Genomic DNA, 9,224 nt, shown 5'->3' on the forward strand with positions numbered 1-9,224 from the left:
GATTCGTAGAAAACTTACAGTTTAAGGCTAAGTCCATTATTCAAGTAGAGGTCTAGTGTAACATAGAGTTCTAGGTGAAAGTTCAACTTAACAGTCTTCACTATGGTAGCGGTATATAAAACAATCTTTTGGAACCAAAGGCAAGTTTTATGTGTCTCTACGATCTGTTGGAGAATTATTGAAATTTTGCCTAACATAGGCCTAGCTTATTTAATTTAGTCCACATTTTATAAATTTCAAAGATCTAATTGGGCCATTCAAGCATGGCAAGGGGTGGGACAAAAGTTTAATCTCACCTTTCCCAGTCTCACCTTGCTATAGTTTAGAGGCAGTTGTGCCTTCTTATAAAGGGGGGTGCTCCACTTGTGGTATAAGCATGAGAAGAGAATTCCCACATGCACGCCGCGGTTTATGGGGACTCCGAGCCGAAACTTCCCTCATTTTTGCTGCCCATGAATAGAATTTGAATGGTTGTAGAAGCTGAAACGTTTTTCTATAGTGGATAATGAATACCTGCATGCTTAGTTCATGTTATGTCCCTTTGTTTCCTCTTTCAACACAGCTTGTTCATCTTCTCATGTGGAGAGGTCGATCCTCTCTACAAACATATACGAAAACATACAGACTTCTGCTTTCAGAACTTTGCGCTGATCAAGGTCTTCTTCATCCCATCTTGCGGCGTGCGCCGCGAGCTAGGACAGTAGGTCTCCGAAATCCTATTTCTTGTGATTTTGTATGGGGGGCAGCGATAAGGTTTTTGGAGAGCTCTGTGCACGACTAGTGACTTCATCTTCATCATGGACTCGGACAAGGTCCACCCTGACGAGGAATTCTTCCCGGACATCAGTGATACGTCCATTTTGCATCACTATTTTATATCATAATTTACTGTTATACATTGATATATTTCATATTTAGAGGTGATACTTATGTTATTTCATCTATTTTGCATGTTTCATGATTATTGGAGGATCATCCGCCGGAGTTAGGATTCTGCTGGAAAAAGCACCGTCAGAATGCAATATTTCTGGAGATCAACAATTGACGGAAATTACACCGAAGATCTTATTTTCCCAGAATAATGAGCCAGCCAAAAGGAGGAGCCGAGGAGGGCCGCCATGGGCCCCCGCCATAGGCCGGCGCGGGCCCTGCCCTGGCCGCGCCGCCTTGTGGGGAGGGGGCCCACAGCCCCTCTCGGCCTCCTCTCTTTCGCGTACTTCATCTACCCGAAAACATAAGGTGTTGGGAATAATCGCGAGGAGACACAGCCGCCTCTGCGGGGCGGAAAACACCAGAGAGAAAAGAGCTCTCCGGCAGGCTGAAATCCACCGGGGAAATTCCCTCCCGGAGGGGGAAATCGACGCCATCGTCACCGCCATCGAGCTGGACTTCATTGGGATCATCATCACCATCATCTCCACCACCGTCACCGTCATCTCCACCACTGCATTTCGTCACCGCTGTAACATCTAGGGTTGAATCTTGATTGTTTGATAGGGGAAACTCTCCCGGTATTGATTACTCCTTGTTATTGATGCTATTGAGTGAAACTATTGAACCAAGGTTTATGTTCAGATTGTTATTCATCATCATATCACCTCTGATCATGTTCCATATGATGTCTCGTGAGTAGTTCGTTTAGTTCTTGAGGACATGGGTGAAGTCTAAATGTTAGTAGTGAACTATGTTGGGTAATATTCAATGGCTTGATATTTAAGTTGTGGTGTTATTCTTCTAGTGGTGTCATGTGAACGTCGACTACATGATACTTCACCTTTATGGGCCTAGGGGAATACATCTTGTATTCGTTTGCTAATTGTGGGGTTGCCGGAGTGACAGCAACCTGAACCCCCGTTGGTATATCGATGTAGGAGGGAAGCAGGATCTCAGAGTTTAAGGTTGTGGTTAGATTTATCTTAATTACTTTCTTGTAGTTTCGAATGCTTGCAAGGGGTATAATAACAACTATGTATTAGTCCTAGGAAGGGTGGTGCATTAGCATAGGTTCACCCACACAACACTTATCAAAACAATGAAGATTAATCAACTATATGAAGCGAAAGCACTAGACTAAATTCCCGTGTGTCCTCAAGAACGTTTGGTCATCATAAGTAAACAAACCGGCTTGTCCTTTGTGCTAAAAAGGATTGGGCCACTCGTTGCAATTATTACTCTCACATTTTACTTACTTGTACTTTATTTATCTGCTATATCAAAACCCCCTGAATACTTGTTTGTGAGCATTTACAGTGAATTCTTCATCGAAACTGTTTGTCAACACCTTCTGCTCCTCGTTGGGTTCGACACTCTTATTTATCGAAAGTACTACGATACACCTCCTATACTTGTGGGTCATCAAGACTATTTTCTGGCGCCGTTGCCGGGAGTGAAGCGCTATTGGTAAGTGGAATTGGTAAGGGAAACCTTTACTGTACGTGCTGATTTTATTTCTGTCTGCTGCTATAATTCATTATGGAGAGATCTTCTCTTGAATTTCTATTTGGAAAATCTACTACTACTGCAAAGGTAGTGGATGAGGCGCCAGGTGAGAAAGAGGTTCCATACAAAATACCTATGAAAATTATTGAACGTGTTGTGGATAACCGCTATGAAGCTGATGGAACTGTCCATCCTGGATATCATTTACTGTTTTTACATGAATTATGCGGGTTATTCAAATGTCCAGGTATTGCTATGGATGAAGTTAAGAAGAAACTATTCTCTATATCGCTGTCTGGTAAAGCCGCGCATTGGTATAAATTACTGAAGAATAGGGATTCTCTTGATTGGGAGGATATTGTGCCTTTATTTTATTCTAAATTCTATCCTCCAAGTGAAATTCACAAAGACCGGAACCGCATATACAATTTCTGGCCTCATGATGGAGAGAGTATTGCCCAAGCATGGGGGAGATTGAAGTCTTTAATGCTCAAATGCCCCATTCATGAGCTTCCTGGTAATATCATCATTGATAATTTCTATGCAAGACTTTCTTTTCAAGATAAAACCTTGCTGGATACTACTTGTTCTGGATCATTTACACGCAACAAAGAAGAGTTTAAAAGGGACCTTCTTGATCGGATTCAGGAGAATACTGAAGGATGGGAGAACGACAAAGATAGAGAGTCGGGTATAAATTATGATTATAAATGCATTGAAATTTTTATGGATACTGATAAATTTCGTAATATGAGTGCTACTTATGGTCTTGACCCTCAAGTTGTTGCAAATTTTTATAAAGCTTTTGCTTCTCATTTTGAATTGCCTAGGAAGAATTTTGATAAGTATCATGAACCGTACAAACATAAAACTGATTCATCTATAAATAAATGTGTTGTAATTGAAACTGTTGATCATATTCTTCCTGAAGCTTATATTGAAAAAACTCCTTTCCTTGTTAAAATGAAGGAGTATTCTGTTATAACTAGCGCAGTTAATAAAAGTGCAAAGAAACCTATAGAACCTGAAGAGCAAATAAAGGTTGAACCTGCTATTGCAATAGTTAAAGATCTTGTGACTGATAATGTAGAAGATGGTCATATTATTTTCTGTGAAGATGCTTCTAATATTGTTTCGCATCCTAATAAGTCTAGGAAAGCCAGTGTTCCTATGCTCTCTGTTAGAATTGGTGATCATTGTTATTATGGTTTATGCGACATTGGTGCAAGTATTAGTGCCATTCCTTATGAGCTTTACACGGAAATCATGCATGAAATTGGTTCTTGTGAACTTGAAGATATTGATGTGGTTATTCGGCTAGCTAATAGAGAAACTATCTCTCCTATTGGTATTGTTCGAGATGTGGAAGTTCTATGTGGTAAGATTAAATATCCTGCTGACTTTTTGGTACTTGGTTCTGCCGCTAGTAAGTCTTGTCCTATTATTTTTGGTAGACCTTTTCTAAATACTTGTGGAGCTGTTATAGATTGTAAGAAGGAGAAAATTATGACTAAATTTGCTAGTGAATCTTATGAGTTTAATTTCTCTAAATTTGCCAAAACTCCTTATAAAGCTGATTTGCCTAATAATGATTTTAGAGTTGAACAGTGTGCATCTATTGCTCTTGCTCCTAATAATCCTTTGCAGCAACATTTGGAGGGTAGTGAGAGTGAAGTCTTTAGGGAAGAAAGGAATGAGCTTGATGAAATTTTCCTTCGTCAACCTATTCTTAAGCATGACTTGCCGGTTGAAGATTTAGGTACAACACCACCACCAAAGGAAGATCATGTTTTTGATTTAAAACCGTTGCCTGATAATCTTAAGTATGCTCATATTGATGATAAGAAAATATATCCTGTTATTATTAGTTCTAAGCTTTCAGATTTTGAGGAAGAAAGGTTATTGGAAATATTGAAGAAACACCGAGGAGCTATTGGCTACACTCTTGATGACTTGAAGGGGATTTCTCCCTCTATTTGCCAACATGCCATCAATATGGAAGATGATGCAAAGCCTGTTGTTGAACAGCAGCGTCATCTAATTCCTAAGATGAAGGATGTGGTAAGGAATGAGGTATTAAAACTTCTTGAAGCTGGTATTATATATCCTATTGCTGATAGTAGATGGGTTAGTCATGTGCATTGTGTTCCTAAGAAAGGAGGAATAACTGTTGTGCCTAATGATAATGATGAGCTCATCCCTCAAAGAGTAGTTGTAGGGTATAGAATGTGCATTGATTATCGAAAAGTTAATAAAGTTACTAAGAAAGATCATTACCCTTTACCTTTTATTGATCAAATATTAGAAAGGTTGTCTAAAAATACTCATTTTTGCTTTCTTGATGGTTATTCTGGGTTTTCACAAATTGCTGTTAAAACTAAAGATCAAGAGAAAACCACTTTCACTTGTCCCTATGGAACTTATGCTTATAGACGTATGCCTTTTGGTTTATGTAATGCTCCTGCTACTTTTCAAAGATGCATGTCTGCTATTTTTCATGGCTTTTGTGAGAATATTGTAGAGGTATTCATGGATGATTTTTCTGTCTATGGGAATTGTTTTGATAATTGCTTGCGAAACCTTGATGGAGATCATGCCCGTGCTTTGGAGATGAAGATCAAAGGCGCGAGATAAAAGGGTCATATCACATCACATTATGAATTGCATGTGATATTAATCCTTTATGCATATTATCTTGCTTAGATCGCGATGGTAGCATTATAAGATGATTCCTCACATTAATATCAAGATAATAAAGTGTTCTCCCCTCGTATGCATAGTTGCTACAGTTCGTCGTTTCGAAGCATCTCGTGATGATCGGATGTGATAGATTCTACGTTCACATACAACAGGTGTAAGCCATGTTGCACACGCGGAGATACTTGGGTTTGCTTGACGAGCCTATCATGTACAGACATGGCCTCGGAACACAGGAAACCGAAAGGTTGAACACGGGTCATATGGATGATATGATCAACATGTTGATATTCACCATTGAAGCTACATCATCTCACGTGATGATCGGTTTTGGTGTAGTGGATATGGATCTTGTGCCACTAAACAACTATGAGGGATGTTGTATTAAGTGGGAGTTTATTAGTAATTAGATTAAAACATGAACTAATTATCACGAACATAGTTTGAATAGTATTTTGAATTAAATTTGTAGAATTGGCATCCGTTATCTACCATGCGCTAGTATTATAATTGAGATAGAAATATTGTTAAGTCTGACAAGAAACTTTATGGACTGGTACCGTATTGTTAAAGAATCAAGAAATGATTAAGTCCTATTGCAAACTTTTAGTAAACCTCACATCGCTGATTCAAAGAACAATGGTTTAAATTTGTACATAAAATCATCTTGTCTCCGTGAAACTTGAAGTTCAAATCCGTTTGAAAAGTAAGGAGCTGAAAATTTTGTTTTTAGAAATAAGCAAGGTATGAGATATATGTGATATCTAAGACCTTAGTGCAAGATGATAGAATATAATTTAGTGAGACTACATAAACTCATAATTTTTATGGGAATGTACGAAGGTTGAAGACGCTAGACTTCCCAATCCTCCAACTAGTTGGGCACTAACGATATTCACATATCCATGAAGTGATCGTCCTTAGTATGCACTGTTGCTAAGACTTGTCGTTTCGAAGCATCACGTGATGATCGGGTGTTATAGATTCTACGTGTGCATACAACGCGTGCAAGCCAGATTTGCACATGCGAATACTGAGGTTAAACTTTACGAGCCTAGCATGTACAGACATGGTCTCGGAAAGTCGTCATGATTTGATGGATAAAATTATGAGTGAAATTGTTCATCACATTACAAAGTTACTAATAGTGAAATCTGGAACACTTGTCATATGATTATCAACTTCAAAGTAAGAACCTCAAGGTTATTAGTATTTGACCAATGGACCTAGAAGTTATTGAAGGTGAAGTGTTTTCTGAGAATGGGGAAAGCTAAAAGAGAAACTACAAAAGATTTTGGCAGAAAGAAAGAAAAGACTAGAAAGTCTAGGTCAGGTGTATATAGATGTATACATGTTATGAATGTATTCCTTGTTTGGTCACACAATGAACATCCCACCATGTGCTGGTGATTGCTAATGCTTAATAAAGCATTTACTGATGCTTGCAGTGATCCTCTGGATCATGTGCAAGTGTTCCAGTTACTGGTGACTTATGTATTTCATTTATCTGTATAGCTTGTCATGATTTATTGGATAAATGAGATGAACTGCTTGCAGTGATGACTCTTATAATTAATTTGATTGAGCTAGAGGGATGCCAACAGTTGTTGGGGACCCTATCTCCTCTTTGAACCCATCTGGGTGATGATACTAGTGCTTGGCTTGATGGTTTTGTGGTTGAGGTGACCCTAGCAGTAATCATCTACTGTTTTTGGGTAGCTCCCCTCTCTGTGGCTTGCTGTGGATTGCTAGATGCTTTCTGGGTGATCCCTTTTCTGGATTGCCAGTAGCTTTTGATGTTGAAATTCATATAGACAATAATTTGTCTTAATATCTGATGGTTTAGTGAACCATTTAGTGCTAGGTGAGTTGGGCTAGGCTAGCTGTGGATCAATCCTTGCTGGATTCTTTGGTTTGCCTTAGTGATGATACACTTGGCTTGACCAATTCTTCCCTAGGGTTATTCTCTTCTGGCTTATTCCCCATTTTTCTAGCATCAAATGGTTTAACACCAAATGATGATGCACACAGGGTAATCATACCCTGTGACTTGTGTATGTGTTATGCACATGCTTGTGTTATGAGCAAAACTGATGTTTGCTCATGAATTTGGTTATACCTCACTCCAGCTCCTAGAATTAGTTGTTGGTGTAGAGGATTGCTTCTATGATGTGCTTGTGCTTGCCCTGCTCCTCCTTGCAAGCTGGTGCTGCTTGGTTAATTTTTATGTTTACTGGAATAGGCTGGGCAGCTCTAGCTGTTCACCTGTTCTTGTTGTTCTTGATGTGTTCTTACCCTGATGCTTGTGTCGATGAGCATCAAGGGTTTGGTGACTGAAAAGTTTATATACCTCTTGGTGCTCTTCTCCTTGGTCGACAGCAAGGTGTTGTGTGTGTGATGAATCCCCCCGTGTGAGAGTGCTGGTGAGCATGCACCTCACCTTGTGAGCTGCTTGCACTGTGCATGGTTGGGACTTGTGTGATGTGGATCAACTCGGCATGTTTGATGTTATCCTTCCATTTTTCACATTTTTAGCTAACCTGCCTTGGCCTAATGTGTTCTCTATTTTTGTGTTTGTCTTTGCAGGGATCAATATGATGATCAAGGATGTCTAATTCCACTTGTTGATCAAGAAATTCAAGATGATCATTTAGTGTAGTTTAGCTAGTTCTTATATTCCTTGTAATTTTCCTTTTCTTTCTCATTTTTCCATTTATTCAATTCTTGTAATGTGTTGTAATATTTCATAATTCAATTCTGAATATTGTAATTGACAATGTATCATGTGTGTTGATCAATAAAGCTCAAAGTTTCTCTAATGAGCTTTAATTATATGTTGTATTAATTATATACTTGATTATTGATATTTGTTTAATGAATCATCTAAATTTGAATTATGAAATAATCATGTGATGTTTAAATTTGAAATTCCAACACAAGTGGTTTGAATTCAATCATGCAACTTAAAGTTGGGATGCACTAACTCCCCTCTCTTCTCGAAAACCCTAGTTTAGTTAAGTGAGGTGCAAGTTTATCGCACTCTCGAAACCCTAACCCTGTAAGGTGCCGAGAGAGAAACTTGTCCCCCTTCGATGCAGTTTTCTTTAAAAGCGCGAAATTTCCCCAGAATTTACGATGCAATGCACATCCCTTTCTAAAATCTACCCCTCGATCGTCTCTAAACCTGGGACATTACAAGCGCTCTCCTCCCGAGAACTATTCGGGGACATATATATAGTTATTTTTAGGTCAAAATACGTTGGTGGGTGAAAGAATCAGGGCAATCAGACGATCGACGACTGAAAGAGGTTGGGTGGGCGCGCCACCTAGTCTCTTTCAGGCGTTACGCCTCTCCAGGTGTGGTTCTAGGGCCCAGGGTGCTTGCTTCTCCCGATGAAAAAGTGATGCTCTAAAAATCACAAGTCAATTTGACTCCGTATAGATCTCTGAAAGTGAAAAATACGCAAAACAGGATTTTCCTATTCTGCAGAGTAATAAACCAAATAAAGGGGATCATTGATAAATTCCCATAAATCAATGTAAAACATGATATTATCATCATATATGTTGCAAATATGTGGGAATTCAATATGATAAAGGATAAAGTTCATGTATGCATTTTACATGCATCAGTGCCGAGTTTGCAATAACAAGCATAATGGGATGCGTAGAATTTTATTTAAACCAACTATCTCTCAATCATGTATAAGTAGTATTCCTCAATAATATCTCATTTGCATCATAAATAAAGAGGATAACACAAAGATAGTAGACATCTAATATCACTTCCCCAAGTATTGCTGAAACTATGCACAAGTATTTGCTATCATTAAATTCCATACATGAATATAGTAAAGATGCCATAGATGTTTTATCGATCCTCACATACAGTTTCATCATTGGTGTTCTTCCTCTCCTAACTTGAACTGCACAATATGCCCATATATAGAATTAAGAAATTTAAACTTGGTTCACTCAAAGCATCTTATTCTTACCGTAGCAAAGATATGTTGTCAATATGATGTCTCATGTGGCTGGGATCCATATAGAAGTATACCATTCATTTCGGACCAATAGCAAGTTCAACT

This window comes from Lolium perenne, chromosome 7 (genome assembly GCF_019359855.2).
Source record: "Lolium perenne isolate Kyuss_39 chromosome 7, Kyuss_2.0, whole genome shotgun sequence".
Lineage (NCBI taxonomy): Eukaryota > Viridiplantae > Streptophyta > Magnoliopsida > Poales > Poaceae > Lolium > Lolium perenne.